This window comes from Phoca vitulina, unplaced genomic scaffold (genome assembly GCF_004348235.1).
Source record: "Phoca vitulina isolate PV1807 unplaced genomic scaffold, GSC_HSeal_1.0 scaffold14, whole genome shotgun sequence".
Taxonomy (NCBI): domain Eukaryota; kingdom Metazoa; phylum Chordata; class Mammalia; order Carnivora; family Phocidae; genus Phoca; species Phoca vitulina.
The window spans coordinates 20225085-20241716 of record NW_022589717.1 but is presented as its reverse complement, the minus strand read 5'-3'; the positions used below and the strand labels follow the sequence as shown (position 1 = coordinate 20241716).

General features: G+C 39.0%; 1 long non-coding RNA gene across 1 annotated transcript in view; it reads left to right on the top strand.

Moving 5' to 3' along the window:
• The window catches only part of LOC116637488, a 78930-nt gene extending 63209 nt beyond the window's left edge, over positions 1-15721 (top strand). The window contains exons 4-5 of the long non-coding RNA XR_004300492.1: positions 14389-14452; positions 14643-15721. This is a non-coding gene — a long non-coding RNA (uncharacterized LOC116637488). The remainder of the gene's footprint in view (positions 1-14388; positions 14453-14642) is intronic.
• Positions 15722-16632: the final 911 nt, after the last annotated feature.

Below are 16632 nucleotides of genomic sequence, written 5' to 3'. Positions count from 1 at the left end.
ATAATAATAGATCCAGATCTGGGTGCTTCAGTCTGGTAGGAAAATATTAACCAAATTTTCAACCCAGATGCTAGTCCAGGGCCTTTGGGTGTCTCTCTGCTTTGGTTTAAGCAATTCGTTTTTGGCTTACAAATAATCTCAGATAATAGCAGCATTTCTAATTAGATCTTAGTCTGTTTACTATAATTCATTCAAGGGTGTGAACATTTTTTTTTTTTTTAAACTGGATTCATTGTGTTTCTGAATGTTCTGATGACCAAGAGAAAACATACAGATTTCCGTAATTGGATTTTCCAACTGAAGGGCTATTACCTCTCTCAAAAAGAGAGAATATATAAGAAATCCATTTGAACTCTGGTACTTTCTTATAAAACGATTACACATTTTTATAAAATATTTTGCTAAAATACTACAAGTTTTGGTGGGCTATGTCACTGGTTTACATGAGGAACCTGGCTGAAAAAGTGGAAGAGAGACAAATCATATTATTTTTCTTTAAACGATTCCTTCAGCACAGAAAGTTTAAGAGACTTGCTCTTTATCACACAGCAGAATCATTAACTGTATGCTATATTATGTGCTTGCTTTGTGGCTATAAAAAAGAATTTAAAAACTTTGCCCTAATGATAGAGTTTTCACTAACCACTCAGAAAATGAGGTTGTGAGGTGGGAGATAAAGAAGTTAAAATGAATGTCCTGAAAAAGGCAAGAAGAGGTGGGGAAGATGAAGGCTTCCTGAAGGAAGCAGGATTTCTTGAAGCAATCTGTAAGGCCACACCATTGGCCCATGATGCCAAAATGGTGGCCTATATAACATCAGAAGAGGCTGAGACCCTTGGTGATGGGTAACCAAAAAAGAGCTGTGGCATATCTGACTACATGAGGGTTGGTTGGATGAATTAAACATTTCCAAGCCTTTTCTTCTTCCACCTGAAATAGTTTATGTGGCATTCTCTTCAACAAAGTTTGTTGCAGTCAAAGCATTTATTGTCTGTATCTCAGAATTAGCTCTCATCTATTCCTTGGGCTATTTACACCAGCTTCTCCTCAAATATATTGTAGTTGCTTTAGGGACAAGGACAAGGGGGTATAGATTGCATCCCCACAGGATTTGGTACAATTTCTTCTACAAGTTAGGAAGTCAATAAATACCTTTTGATGGTATTTTGTTTAATTTAGATGTAAGGGATGTCCATTGCGCTTATCACCTGTTCAAGACAATTCCCATTTTTTTAAATAAAGATTTTTATTTATTTATTTATTTATTTGTCAGAGAGAGAGAGAGAGAGAACAGCAGGGGGAGTCATAGGCAGAGGGAGAAGCAGGCTTCCCACTGAGCAAGGAGCCCGATGAGGGACTCCATCTCAGGATCCTGGGATTATGACCTGAGCCAAAGGCAGATGCTTAACCCACTGAGCCACCCAGGCATCCCCCATTTATTTTTTAGGGCTGATGTGCTCCCCTTTCCCACCTGTGAATCACCAGATGAGGTACCAGAAACCATACCTTCATGTTGAGGTTCTCCCTGAACCTCACGTGGAACTAATAAGATTCTTTTTCTTAGACATTTGTAGTTTGACCTAAGGAAAATAGACATTTGAGTTTCTTGCCAGTGGAAACCCATTTATAGAAGAAAGGAAGGTCCACAAAGTCCCTGGTTCCCAAATGTGACACACACTCTGGCTGTGTACCTAGAAGCATAGCTTCTCTTTTTATCCATTATCAAACATCACAATTTCCCTCCAGTGTTAGCTGAAGATTCCTTGATCTCATGGAAAATGAGTACAAACTTCTAGTCTAGGGATGGTCATAAATCTACAACCAAACTCATTCTAATAATAATCATAAACTCAGCTCTATCTAATAAGACATAATAGAAAGTCTGCTAAGTGTCTTCTGAGAAATACTTATTATTCCTTGAGAAAAAGAGAAAGAATAGTAAGTTTCTTTCTACCTTAGCCACCATCCTCACCCCCTGATTCCTGCCTTTGAATGGAGTGCCTGGTGTCAAGGCAGCCATCTTGTACCATGAGACAACTAAGCACAAAAATGGCTGACACACTGAGGCTGGTGAAGTAAAAGGATAGAAATGTCATCTTTGATGACTTTGAGACATCAATGTCTCCTTGATGACATTTTCAAATCACAGAACCAGCCCTGGAAAATCTGGAATGTTATTTTGCCAAACAATTAAATCTCTTTATTTCTAAAGCCCCTCTTAAATTTTTAGTTACTTGCAATAAAAGGTATCCTAAATGATAGACCATAGTGACCCAGATCTTCCTTACATTCTATTAGATTCACTAATATACTTCCTACAGATTCTTTTTCCTCCTTGGATAACTAAAGTAAATTTATATTTTATGCAGTCAAAGAAACATTAATTTATTATATAGGCTTTTTAACTCATTATATAGGCTTTTCACAAAATATTTGAGGTTTCTTTTTACATCATAGGAAAAAGTCAGGAAAAGGTTCATCAAAACATAAAGAATAAATGATATTTCCTCTGTCTCCTTTGAGTGTTTTCCTCTGCAATTTGACTTAAGTCTGGATGAAAGCAACACAAGCTCATCAACTGTTGTTGCTCTGATACTCTCCACTTTGAGAAAGAATTGCAAATGGGCAAGGAGATGATTTGAGCATAGCTTAATCAAAGGTAGGTGCTCTTGCTAGTAACCAAAGAAAGGCAATTCAGAGTTACCATTTTATGTCACCTGAGTTGAAGGTAAAGTTTAGATACAAATATGTGGCAAAGAGCATTTCAAATTGACATCGCTCCCTGTAAGATAACACTGAATAAAAGCTACAAAGAAGACATTCATGTCCTTTGACCAAGTAATCCTACACTAGAGAAGTTTTCCTAAGGAAATATTTTGACAGATGTAGGACAGATGTTTCTATCTGTAAGAGAAAAAAAGAAAAAGAAAAACATTAAATATTCAACAATAAGGAAATAGTGTGTTTAATTACAGATTGTAAACAAGAGGAACTCCAGTACAACCATTAAATATAATGATTATGTAAGCACGTAAGAATACAGAAAATGTGCTTTTTTAAAAACGCAATATATAAAATGACATGTAAACTATGATTGCAATTGTAGATAGGATCTGGAAGTTACATGAAAAAATAAAAATAGTTTTTGGAGCAAGGTGGAATTAAGGGTGATCTCTTTCATTTGTTCCATCTTATGCCAAAGTGTTTTACTATTCATGCCAAGCATTGTGTCATGCCAAGATCACCACCTATGCATAGAAATGAATGTTTTCCCTCTCTCCAAACATCATGTGGACTTAAGAATTTGCTTGTTTTATGTTCTCACGCTGAATAATCTGAATGATGGAAAACTCTTGATGAGTACAGACCTGAAAACTGACAGGACCACCATCATAAGGGACAGAAATGTTCAACACAAAGCTCTTTGAGGCCTTAGCAAGATTGATGATACAGTGTCCAAGTGGGATCAGAGTGGCTTACATTCTTCGTAATCCCTAATTTCTGTTGTCTACCAGGCAGCTATTTGTCTCTTATCCTTGAGGAAGTTCCTGAGCTTAAAAAGTCCTCTCCTAGGCCTGCTGTAGTTCACTCACAAGGAGGTTGTGTTCAAGACACACCACATATGTTGCTGGGAAAAGATCTCAGTGAATAAAAGTAGTTCTTCTTACTAGAACCGAGAGTGCTTTTCTTGAAAGAATGCGATCGGTGCAATAATATCTAGAAAACACTTTCATTTGCCCTTTCGGATGAGGAAGTGTTGGAAAATGGTGAATGTGGGCAGAGCTGGGCTAAGACAACAGAGAGGGAACTCCAAGGTGAAGCAAATACATCCACTTTTATTTCCACATTGCTCTGTGTCTCTATAGAAGATAAGAAAACCCTAAACAACAACAATCATGTGTCATGGTCAGAATGGGCCCATGTTCAGTAGGAACCACACCTTCAGCAGAGAGGAATGCACCTCTGGAGAGAAACCTCTGCATTATGAGTAAGAAATCTTGTGTCCCAGCCATAAGAAGTATAAATTGCCTTTTAGGGTTGTGAGAAATAGTAGTTGTCCATACAGAAGCATACATTAGAGGTATAGTGGTTCTGAACCACATGAGTTCCACCTCGGTAAGAATTTGGAAATGTGAGGGAGAATGTGTGACGTCAGAATGACTAGCAGATGTTGCTCAATGTAGTGAGCTAGGAATATTAATGTTGTCCTACAATGTCGTAGACTGTCCTGAACAGTGAAGAATCAGCCCCCATAAAATTCCAGTAATGGCCCTACAGAAAACACTAGAAGATTGAAGCTGGGAATAATCATGAAATTATCATCAAAAATAGAAAGAGGAGGGGGAATGCAGAAGAAAAACACACTTCTCTGAATAGTGAGTTTTTGTTTTGATGGTAATAATTCAACAATGCAGCAATGTACCGGGTATGTTAGGAAAGGCTTTATTAGAGACCCTTATGTAACATTGTCCAAGGAGAAACCAGCTGCTTTGGAATTCCCCAGTTAGATGCATTCTGAAAGTGGTGACATTGAGAGATTTTTATTTTATTTTATTTTTAAAGATTTATTTATTTGAGAAAGAGGGAGAGAGGGAGTGGGGCAGAGGGCGAGGGAGAGAGAGAATATCAAGCAGACTCCCTGCTGAGAGTGGAGCCCAGCACAGGGCTCAATCCCATGACTCCGAGAACATGACCTGAGCAAAATCAAGAGTTGGATGCTTAACTGACTGAGCCACCCCGGCACCCTGAGAGATTTATTTTAGAGAGAAGCTTTCAAAACTCAGGTTTCAAAAATATACCTGTTGCAGTTTTTATCAACCTTTATAATTTTCCTAGGCTTTACAATTTTACCTAGACTTTTGGGATGGCAAATTTGTACACAGAGAATACCAAACAGATAAAGAATACTTTTCACTTACATTTTTTATTTTGAGCCTAATTCTTACTCAAAACAATCCAATAGCTAAAGAATATCCAATGCATAAAGAGGTGGTATATACACACAATGGAAGATTACAAAGCCATGAAAAAGAATGAAATCTTGCCATTTGTGATAACATGGATGGACCTAAAATGTATTATGCTAAGTGAAAGAAGTCAGACAGAGAAAGACAAATATGGTATGATATCACTTACATGTGGAATCTAAAAAAAACCCAAAACTGGGGCACCTGGGTGGCTCAGATGGTTAAGCATCGGCCTTCAGCTCAGGTCATGATCCCAGGGTCCTGGGATTGAGCCCCACATCGGGCTCCTGGCTCAGCGGGGAGCCTGCTTCTCCCTCTCCCTCTGCCTCTCTCCCTGCTCATGCTCTCTCTCTGTATCTCTGTGTTTCAAATGAATAAATAAAATCTTAAAAAAAAAAATTTAAAATTAAAAAAATTAAAACAAAACAAAACAAATGAACCAACAAAACAACACAAAAACAGAAACAGACTAATAGATACAGAGACCAATTTGGTGGTTGCCAGAGGGGAGGGCCATCTTGGGATGGGTGAAATAAGGCAACGGGATTAAATGGTACAAACTTGTAGTTACAAATGTCCAATTTGGGGATAGTTGGGTTTGTACTAATGTGTTTAGCCATGCAGCATGATAGACTTTTAATTAAAACTATTGTATGATGAACTTACTGAGCCTAAGGATGTCTCGGTAACACATATTCTTCATCTGTCAGCTTCATGCAAAGGCATTCTAGCAACCATACAGCTCCAGCTATGTGTTCAACCTGTAGTTTTAGGGTTTGGCTAAGCCTTTAATCTTCTTTTCCCTATGACTGATTATTCGTTATTACAGAGGATTAATATAAGGGAAGGATTAGTCTAGTAATGACCTTTCCTTAATTGCATTTTATACTGTAAATAAGGAGGAAAACCATAAATTGAAGCACACCACCCATCAAGCTAAGGGTAAGTAAACACATTGAAAAGAGATAATATTATCAACTTCTTTTCAGTCTTTTTCATATGCTACTAATGTATTTGAAAGTGTTTGCAACCTGGGAGGTGGGTGGGGGATGGGCTAGATGGGTGATGGGTATTAAGGAAGGCACTTGTTATGATGAGCATTGGGTGTTGTATGTTAGTGATGAACCACTGAATTCTATTACTGAAACCAATATTGCACTGTATGTTAACTAAATAGATTTTAAATTTTAAAAGAAGTGTTTGCAACCCTAAATCTAGGTTTCCTCATAGAAGAGACTTTAGTTTCCCTTAAAGAAAAATCAAAATCTTCTCTCACTCACTCATTTTCTCTGCTTCCCTTCATTTTTCCTCTTTTTTTATGAAAAGGATTCTAGTGCTTTGGCTACTTCTCAATGTATTTTTGTTCTCCAAGTGCTTTATTTTTACCCATCTTGAGCAATGGAACCCTGTGAAGAAGAAGTAACTTTAAAATCTTAACACACCTTCTCACCCCTTCACTGTTCTTGTACAACTCCTGCCATGTTGCTTTTGGCTAAGTCCTCCGGTACATTTACTTCTGGGTCTTCTGGAGAAAAGGGGTGTGGGTCTTGAGCTGGCTATGGGTCAGCTTCCTAGGTGGCTTTTTGGAGCCTGAACTTCCACTGCACTGACAGGGGAAAAACTCTCTAGGGATTGGAGGGAAAAGATAAAAGAGTGTTCTTCTTAGTTTATAGATCAAAATGAGAACCTGATACTTGAGCTTGGTTTTCAGTGCTCCCTAACCCAAGGAAACCAGTCAGAAGAGGGAAGGCAGGGAATTTCTCTCCACTTAGGAGGTCATAACCCCATTCCCAGACGCCTTCCCTCCAGAGCAGAATATTGCTCACAGCCTGGGTGGCCCTGAAGTTCCCTCCTGGAGAGATGAACTGAGAGTAAGGGAGTGGCCAGAGCATTGGGTAGGTGAGCTGTTTGTGCTAATTCTTCCCTATGCTGCCCAGGGGGCTTCTGTTGGGAGCTCAAGTTGGGAGGGCTGATGGAAACAATTTCTGTTTTGTGTTGTTTTAGGTGAGAGAAATATGACTGTATCATTCCATTCTGTATCTTCTCTTCAGCCCTATTTCTAGAATATACCTTTTTTTTTTTCTCCTCAGTTGATAGTGCTAACTTAAAAAGAGTTTGTAATGAAGGTTTCTTGAGTGTATATAAGAAAACATGCAAGGTAGTCAGAAGAGACACAATTCCCTCCTGATAAATTCTGGTAGAGGCTGAGTACCTGGGTGGCTCAGTCTGTTAAGCCTCTGACTCTTAGTTTTGGCTCAGGTCATGATCTCAGAGTTGTGAGATCAAGCCCCTCTGTGCAGAGCAGGGAGTCTCTGCTTGAGGTTCTCTTTCTTTCCCTTTCCAGCCCCCCCCCCCCCCCGGCCCCCACACGTGTGTGTGTGTGTATGTGTGTGCTCTCTCTCTTTCTCAAGTAAATAAATCTTTAAAAAAAAATTCTAGTAGAGGCTTATGCTGTTTCTGTTGCTTTCATTGTCCACTGAGTTCTTTTCTGTTTGGAGAACTGCTACTAAATTTTCAATCTTCCTCTGCAAAACCTTTCCTGAGAGCATTTCCTTCCCATCTTGTTATGACTTCCCAGTGCCTTACCTTGGTGGAAATAAAGCTTTATTAAAACAGCATTCTCTAAGCAGCCCACAGGCAAGCTGCTTACTAGGTTTTTGTCCTGTCTGGGACAACAGATCAAGTAGTCAGTTGGGCCCACCCAGTCCCCATAGCTTTCTGGGATGGTACCTATAGGGGGATTCTTGAACTTGAGATTTTCAGAAAGACAACAGCAACAAATCTACAAAAGGAAGATGACTGAATCCACATGACGAATGAAAACAATTTACACTTGGCTATAGTCTCAACTTAAATCTCTGTGCTGGATTTTCTGTTGGGATCTAAGCAACATTCCAACTCCACAATATTCTGCCCCCGCCCACACCCCCTCCCTCACCCCATATTCCATATTGTAAGGTTTGGAGGCCTGGAAACTACTTTTAGCGAGCTGCTTTGCCATCAGGCTTCTAGTATAGGTTCCAGAAATGGGAAGCACTCCTTGAGATTTAGAACATAACAGAAAGAAAAAAAGAGAAGTAGAAGCTATCACTGACTCAGCTACTGTGGACTAGTATGTAAGCTCTAGCAATGGGCAGTCATGAGGTTTTGCCAGAAGTTTCTAAGTACTCTTCTGGAAATCACTCATTCTGGTGCTGTGGAAATCTGAGATCATTGGCAGAGGTTTCTTCTGAATCTTGAACTTCCTGATTTCTGAATGTTCTGAGGAGCCTCCCTGACCTTTATTCTCCTCATCCTTCCAGTGCTTTTGTGTAAGAGCTCTGATTCTCCATATTAAATTCCTTTTTTTTTCTTTTAAAAGATTTTATTTATTTATTTGAGAGGGTGAGAGCACAAGCAGAGTGAGCAGCAGGCAGAGAGAGAAGCAGGCTCCCCGCCGAGCAGGGAGCCCAACTCAGGGCTTGATCCCAGGATCCTGGGACCATGACCTGAGCTGAAGGCAGACACTTAACCAACTGATCCACCTAGGCGCCCCTCCATATTAAATTCCCCTTACTGCTTGAAACACCTAGAGTGGTTTCTGTTTTCTTGACCAAATTCTGACTGATACAATCTATATAATCATGTAGAAGAGACATTAAGGGCAAAAGGGTGGATTTTTGATATGAGATTTTGGTTACTACTTATTAAGGCTCAGATGATTAAAACAAGAGTCATGCTTTTTCGGATGCTATCCACTCTGCTCATCCTCTTTTGTGTGTTTCACTCCTGTTTTGTTTCATACTTCTATTGTGATTCGCTTTTCATGTAGCAGCTCTTACTCTATTCCAATGCTCTGCACATAGTAGGACCACAATACTTATTTGTTGAATTAAAAAAAACTATGCTTATGCTTTTGCTTTAAATTCATTTCAGCTTTAATATTTGGTAGCTGAACAGCAAGTAAAGGAGGCTGCTATACTTGCAAAACATTTTGCAAAATGTCTGATGGTTATACACAACAAGAAACAGTTTATCCTTCAGTGTGAATAATGTTGAATTATTGCTTATTCATTTTTGCATATATAATTCACTCAGTAAATATTTATTGGCCACCTACTAGATGTCAGGAATCATTATAAGTACTTGGGATGTATCAGGGAACAAAAGTGGCAGAAATCGCTGCCCTATTCATCTCATTGCTTTGATTTGATTTTGAAACCTGAGACTGGATGCTGTTTCCTTTCTTTGTTAAGTGTCTCATTGTGACTAAGGCAATTATTCTTGGTGGGATAACAAGTGTTCTGATTGCCATTCCAAATGGAAAACAGAGTTCCCATATTAAGAAGAAGCGTAGAGTCCAAAGCTTTGTGAACCTCATCTTCGTGGGATGCTTAATACAGGATTGACACTTTCTATCTTCCTCGCTACTCAATGTCACATACATATATGGACAAATTTTTTTCCTGTGTGAAAATCCAAACTTCTTCCTCTTTATTAGTAGAAGAGTAAGGCATCATTTCTCCCCAAATCTTAGCAAGTTGTTCTACTGAGATGGATAATATGCAGTAGCACTCATTCAAGTTTTTTCTTGTCTATGATTTATAATATAGCTCTTATTGTTTATATTTAGACATAAAATAGTCTGCAGTGGTTTCTTATTCTATCTCTTGTTTTTGGCATATTTCCATGAAAACATCCTCATTATCTTTGCTCCTATACCACTTCTGAGTGATTTCTGGGATGAGACTGACTCACTGCTTATGACTATGTTTGGTAGATTTTCTTTGGAAAAGATCACAGTTAATCTTAATATATAACAATTCTGAAATATTGAGTAATTTAATTGTGGGTAAATGATGGGAAGGTATTGATTTCATGTATATATGTGGTCCTTCTTAGTAAATTTAATACATGAGGTGGAGAATTCACCCAAACATCATTTAGGTTAATTTTACTGCTATTCATGAATAAAGGAGGCTGAAGCAGTCACTATACTCCTGGTGGTCTCAAAGAGTGGCCAGAAGGAAACCAGGGACTGATAGTGTTTCTGGTTGATAGAGTCCTGGAGATAATGCCTTTGCCTTTATTTCCTTATTCAATCTGTAGCTCCTGCCTTGCACCAAAGGTGTGATACTCTGACCAGGGCTGAGAAGGGCAGGGCTGGCAGTGGGCCAGGTGAGATCTGCTGATCTGGGCCAGAAGAGCAATGGGGATCGAGGCAATAGCACTGCTTATTTCCAGCCTAAAAGATGTTTGGTTTGCGCAGCTGGGGTTTGGCTCTATTCAAAAGAACCTGTGATTAAAGTCATAACATAGGCCAACTGAACTTGGATTTTAACAATTTAGGCCAATTAGTACAGCATGCATTTTTCCCCCCCGAAGATGGGAAATATACACTTCCAGATTTTTACTCTCTGGCCAGACATAAAGGTAGAAAACAGCAAGTCAGGACAACTGTATTTTACAGTGTGTATATCATGTTGCCTAGCTGCATATAGAAACAGACTGAGCGAGGTAGAAGAAAGACCAAAAGGGGTGCCTGGGTGGCTCAGTCAGTTAAGCGTCTGCCTTCGGCTCAGGTCATGATCCCAGGGTCCTGGGATCGAGCCCCATGTCAGGCTTCCCACTCGGCGGGGATCCTGCTTCTCCCTCTCCCTCTGCCTGCTGCTCTGCCTACTTGTGCTCTCTCTCTCTCTCTGTCAAATAAATAAATAAAATCTTTAAAAAAAAAAAAAAAAGACCAAAAAATTGTGAAGGGAGTAGGCAGAGAAAAAAAGAGCAAGGTAGTGGGGAAGACTCATAAATCAGTTATAAAAAAAAAAAAAAATACAAGGATGGGGCACCTGGGTGGCACCTGGGTGGCTCAGTTGGTTAAGCGTCCAACTCTTGATTTTGGCTCAGGTCATGATCTCAGGCTCCTGAGATCTAGCCAGCGTAGAGCTCTGTGCTCAGTGGGGAGTCTGCTTGAGATTCTGTCTCTCCCTCTGCCCTGCCCCCTGCTCTCTCTCTCTCTCAAATAAATAAATCCTTAAAAAAAATACAAGGAAAGGAAATACTAGAGGCTTACTTTTAATAATGCTTATGAATTGTCTTAAACCAACAAAGGAACCCAAGCCAAAAAGAAACAAACAAAAACACCTCAAACTTTGTAGGACAGTACATCAACTGAGAAATTAATTTTACTGTATGTCATATAAATAAAATCATAATAAAGTTTTTTAAAACTCAGGAAAAAAAAGTGTTCCAAGCCTGAGGCAGAGCTGGAAGAAGCAGGAAGATGAGGCTTAATGATTACTCTCTCTTTTGTAGTGTAGTTCCATTTTAATTCAATCTGTTAACATTCTGCATGTTATTTATTCAAACTGAGGGAGGTATAACAATATACTATATAATATAGGAAGGCATAGCTGGAGATGTTCCAGCTTTGAAAACGTGGTAGGTAAAATGGCAGTGGAGCTCCCCTGGCCAGCACATTCCAGTTCCCTTGGCTAACCAAAGGGCGGTAGTGCAAAGAAATCCTAAGCAAATATTTTTTCAGTTAATGGGAACAATTACCAAAATTTCACACAACACTTCCATCTTGCTCTGCAGTTCAATTTCCCTTCCATACTTAATATCCAACCTTTAAAAATAAACATTTACAGAGCTAAATTTACTTTAGCAAGTTTTGAAAAGTCCTATGAAATGGGTGGGGACATGCTTTGGCTTGTTTTAGGCTGTGAATTTCTTCTCTTTCCCACCTCTTTTTTCTCCAGATTTTCCTGTCCTGATTTAGGGGCTGTGTTGAGGCAGGGAAGCAGGTGGGGTCTAGAGGCAAGAATAGGGAAGGGTGGTTCTATATACTATCGGGTATCTTTTCTTAGGATGCAATCTCCTTAGGCAGTATCCACAACTTTTTACATACCAATCAACATTATCTTTAATGTCTTCTTTATTTCTACCAAGATTATTTCTACTAAGAAAGATGTGAGATTATAATTAAAACCATATACAATGAACGGAATAATAAGATTAGAAAGCAAATTTAAAGGCCATATAGTGCAGGAAATGAAAATATAATGGACTATTGCTTATATTTAGATCTTTAGAGTAACTAAAACAAGAAAAGAGAAAATATGCATGTATTTATTGAGATTTTGCAATGTGCCCAGCTCTGTATTTGAACACAGAAAAGCACTCATAATAATACATAATAATGTCCAATTATATCATCTTTCGTATCTTCACACTGGAGAAAATTTGGCGATAATTAGCTTTATTCTGACTATTGTTAACTGCGATAATCAAAATACACATTAAGCAGTAGTCATACCTAGGGAGTTAGAGACCTTTTGTAAACATGTCTAAGGACATGAAAAAGTGCTGTTAGCATATGTAATTGAGGAGTCTGGCTCCAGACCCAAATCCTATGTGTGATCGATCTTTCAAGCCCAATCACAGGCAATTAGAAAGGCTTTATCTGGTAGACCTCTTGGGGAAAGCTGCCCTTGCCACCAGTGGTGCAGTCTGGAGGGTGTTTCAGACACTCAGTTCCCCCACAGGCCAGTTGTGCTGTTGCACGTATCGACATTCCTGGTCCAAATGCCTCCATTCGGAGGCCTCCTTCTCAAGGGGACTTCAAGACCCTTTTCTACACTCTGGCTCAGTGTTTAGTACTTTTCCACTCTTGTCCTCCTCCCCATCTAGAGCTTCCCAAATAGTGAGACAATCTCCTCATCTGTGCTAATACATCTAGCTCTCACCTAGAGCTGACCTACAGGCAAAAACAGAACACTGAGGGAGCCAATGCTTTTTAGGATTTTACCTCTTTGTTATACTATTGCAACAGGTCAGCGTAGGCTAATATACCTTGCTCTGTAAGTTGGGCATAAAACATCAACCAAATTTTCTGGGTTCCAACTTACTCAACTATAAAATGGAGACTTTGGACAAGTGGATATCTAAGATGCCTTTCACTCTATGATTTTATGAAGAGAGTGATTGCCTGGGTCATTGCCTCTTCATTCCTGGATGTAGGTCATGGTATCTATAAATAACTTTACTAGGATGTGAGAGAGGTGGAGAAAGTAGATTGGGGCAGAGGGCATAGTCCTCGGTGTCTTCAAGAACAACTGTCTGGTCCTAGATCATTCAATGGGGAGCTCTAGGATTTAGATAAGAATTTGTGTTTCTCCAAGGACAAGAGTAATTTGGCCTGGAAATTTTACAACTGTAAAAAACTGTATAAAACTCATTGTCTAAATATGAAGCAAACAAAAAATGTGGCATGATAATGATTGATGTAATATAAGAAAAGAATATTCATTTGATCTCGACATTGGAAAAGTTTCCTTCAAGCAGCACATGTTTATTGACATAAGCTTCTGTTTCATTCTTTCATTTGTTCTGCTGAGAATAACATTTCCTTAATCATGTTTTAAATATTTATAATTGTTTTTTAGTTTTCATAATTTGGCTTTTAGACAAAGTTTAGAACATTGAATTATAATTGTATGTATGTACATGTATGTAAATCCACATAAAGTAAAAATACCATAAACTTCAATAGTGTACACATTAAATGTAGAGCTGATAAGCTGGAAGAAGATGTAGAAGGAAAGTTGGAGCACGAATGTAGGGAACTGATTTTTCATTTTATAAATTGGGGAGTTGAGAAATACTATCTGAAGTGGGGGGATAGAGAAATAGAAGATACAGTTTTTTAATATTACAAGATTATGAATAGTAGAATCATAAGTAAGTGGTGTTGGAGCCTCTGAAGAGAACTAACCAATGGAACTCCTCTTTCCCAACCAGTTTCTGAACAAATTGGGGAATAAGGCTAGGAGTAGGGTTGATGGGAGATTCCAATGCTACTTTATTATTCATAAAGGCTAAGCTGGAGTATATGATGGCTGTGAGAGCTAAAAGCCTCGTTTAATGCATGTCAGGAGGAGGAACTTGATCCATGCAGTGATAAAAGTCCTGGACCAAGGTAGCCCTTCCTCCATGCAGGCAGAGCCCACATCTGGATGAGCAGCAGAGCACAGTTTCCCCCAGAAGCTCCAGCCCCCAGTTTCTCTTTCTCAAATTGACCACTCAGATTAAGCCATTTAAAAAACAAATTTCATGGTGGAATGGAGAGAGACCAGGACTGACACATCCCCACATAGAAGGAAAAATCAGGAATGGGGAGTTTTTCCCTTAATAGTTTTCTCTGGGGAGTTGAACCTGTGTAGGCTGTGGGGTGGGGGCAGGAGAATAGTTTTACTTTTCACTCTATACTCCTTTGTACTCTTCATATATGTATATATAAAGAGTGACTCATAATAATATAAAAATAACTTAGGAACACTAGCAATAGAGGGAAAGAGGTGAGTGAGGGCTTGGTCTGTGCCTCACCTTCACTGTGGCCTATTTATGTTCTTATTTTGCCCCTTCCTAATCCCCCTGGATTTAGGTTGAGCCATCTGAGAGGAGGAGATGATGGAAGATTAAAGAGGAACAAATACCAGCTCAATACTGTAAGTCATTCTCCTGAGTATTTATTTCCAAGTCACATCACCTCTGATGTAGAAGCCACACCTCAGTCTCCTTCTATAGACTTACCTTTATTTTGTTCACTGAGACATGGGCCTGGCGTGATAGCTCAGCCACCATGTCCTGTTTTTTGGATTCTCAACAGCCTTGCTTTCTTGTCTTGCATGTGAATAGATTCTAACAAGAGTGAGAATCAAGGGAAGACCCCCAGGCCCTGTGAACAGACTGAGGTAAGCTGCTCCCAACAATACAGATCTCTCTTGACTTAAGATGGGGTTATGTCCTGCTAAAACCATCATAAGTTGAGAATATCTTAAGTCAAAAATGAATTCAATACACCCAACCTACCCAACTTTATAGCTTAGCCTAGCCTACCTTAAACGTGCTCAGAACATGTACATTAGCGTATAGTTGGGCAAAATCCTCTTACACACAGCCTATTTTATAATAGTGTTGAAGTTCTCATGTAATTTACTGAATACTGTACTAGAGTGAAAAACAGAATGGGTTGCATGCGTACAGAATGGCTGTAAGTGTATCTGTTGTTCACCCCTGGGAGTGCGGTGCTGACTGGGAGCTGCAGCTCGTTGTTCCTGCCCAGCATCATGAGAGAAGATCACACTGCATAGTGTGTTGGGGAGCTGTGGTTAGAAATGTTTGACATGAGAATGCTTAATGATTTATGTTCTCAGAAACCAGGAAGTCCTGGACATGAGTTTCATTTTTTGAGGAGGTTTTCTTTCTGGTGATGCTGCCCACAACCCACTTGTTTTATCAAAATAATAAGGTTTCTGAAGAAAAATAAAGACCTCCTTCAACCTTCCACCAAGAGAGAAAGGAGACAAAAAGATGAGATTCTTGAGAATGTTGCAGAGTACAGTTGTGTCCCCCTCCCCCCACCCACCAAGTGGAGGTGAAGATGATGCGGGAAAATAGGCAAGGTAGGAGAAAAGAGAGGACATAAAGGCCTCTCTCAGAAGAAGGAGAAAGCTGAGAAATGGAGGGCCTCTAAGAAGGAATGACAGGAGTCAAAAGAACTGCCATCCGGTCTTTGTGGTAACGTGGTGGGGCCCTGAACCCTCTGCATTCCTTATGAGCACAAGGAGTTAACACTTTGAAAAGAGGAATAGAGGCAAACAACACAATGTCCATCAATGAGGACTAGTCTAATGAACCATTGTCTATCCACATGATGGGATGATTCCAGTTCCAAAAGGGAGGTAACACTATTTCTCTGTACTATTACAGAGTGATCTCCAGGATATGCTTTTTAAAAAGCAAGGTGGATAAAATCATGGATAGTGAAATTCCATTTATCTAAGTATGTTTCTATCTATATCTATCTATCATCTATTATCTATCTATCTATCATCTATCTATCTATCTATCTATCTATCTATCTATCTATCATCTACCATCTATCATCTATCTTTATCTAATGTATACATAAATTTGCTTTAAAAAAACAGGAGGATAGGGCGCCTGGGTGGCTCAGTTGTTAAGTGTCTGCCTTCGGCTCAGGTCATGATCCTGGGGTCCTGGGATTGAGCCCAGCATCATCGGGCTCCCTGTTCCATGGGAGGCCTGCTTCTTTCTCCCTCTCCCACTGCCCCTGCTTGTGTTCCCTCTCTCACTGTGTCTCTCTCTGTCAAATAAATAAATAAAATCTTTAAAAAATAAAATAAAATAAAATAAAAAAACAGGAGGATAAACTATAAAATTAAACAAAATGGATTACTAATGGGGGAGGGAGTAGAATGGGGAAAGGGGTAGAAATTGATCTTTGAATATACCTTATTTTATAGTTTTGATTTTAGACTCATGTATGTTTTACATAATTATAAAATAAGAAAATAAATTAAAAATCAATTCCCAAAAATAGAAATTAAGAAAAAGACAAGTGAATCTAACTCTGAATCAAGTTAGAGGCATAACCATTTAGTAAGTAACTATTCTAAGTGATTCTTTATAGCAGTAATTTGATTGTAATCCTAGAGGGATATTTTCTATGGGAAACTATAAAACAGGGAAACTGTTTTATCCAACAATGACAACAACAAATAATTTCCAAGGAAAATAAAAGGAAGAGAGAAGGAGAGGGAAACCTATAGACTTAAGAAGTCTGAGAGGGCGTATCTAAATCCATTGCAATGTATTGATCACA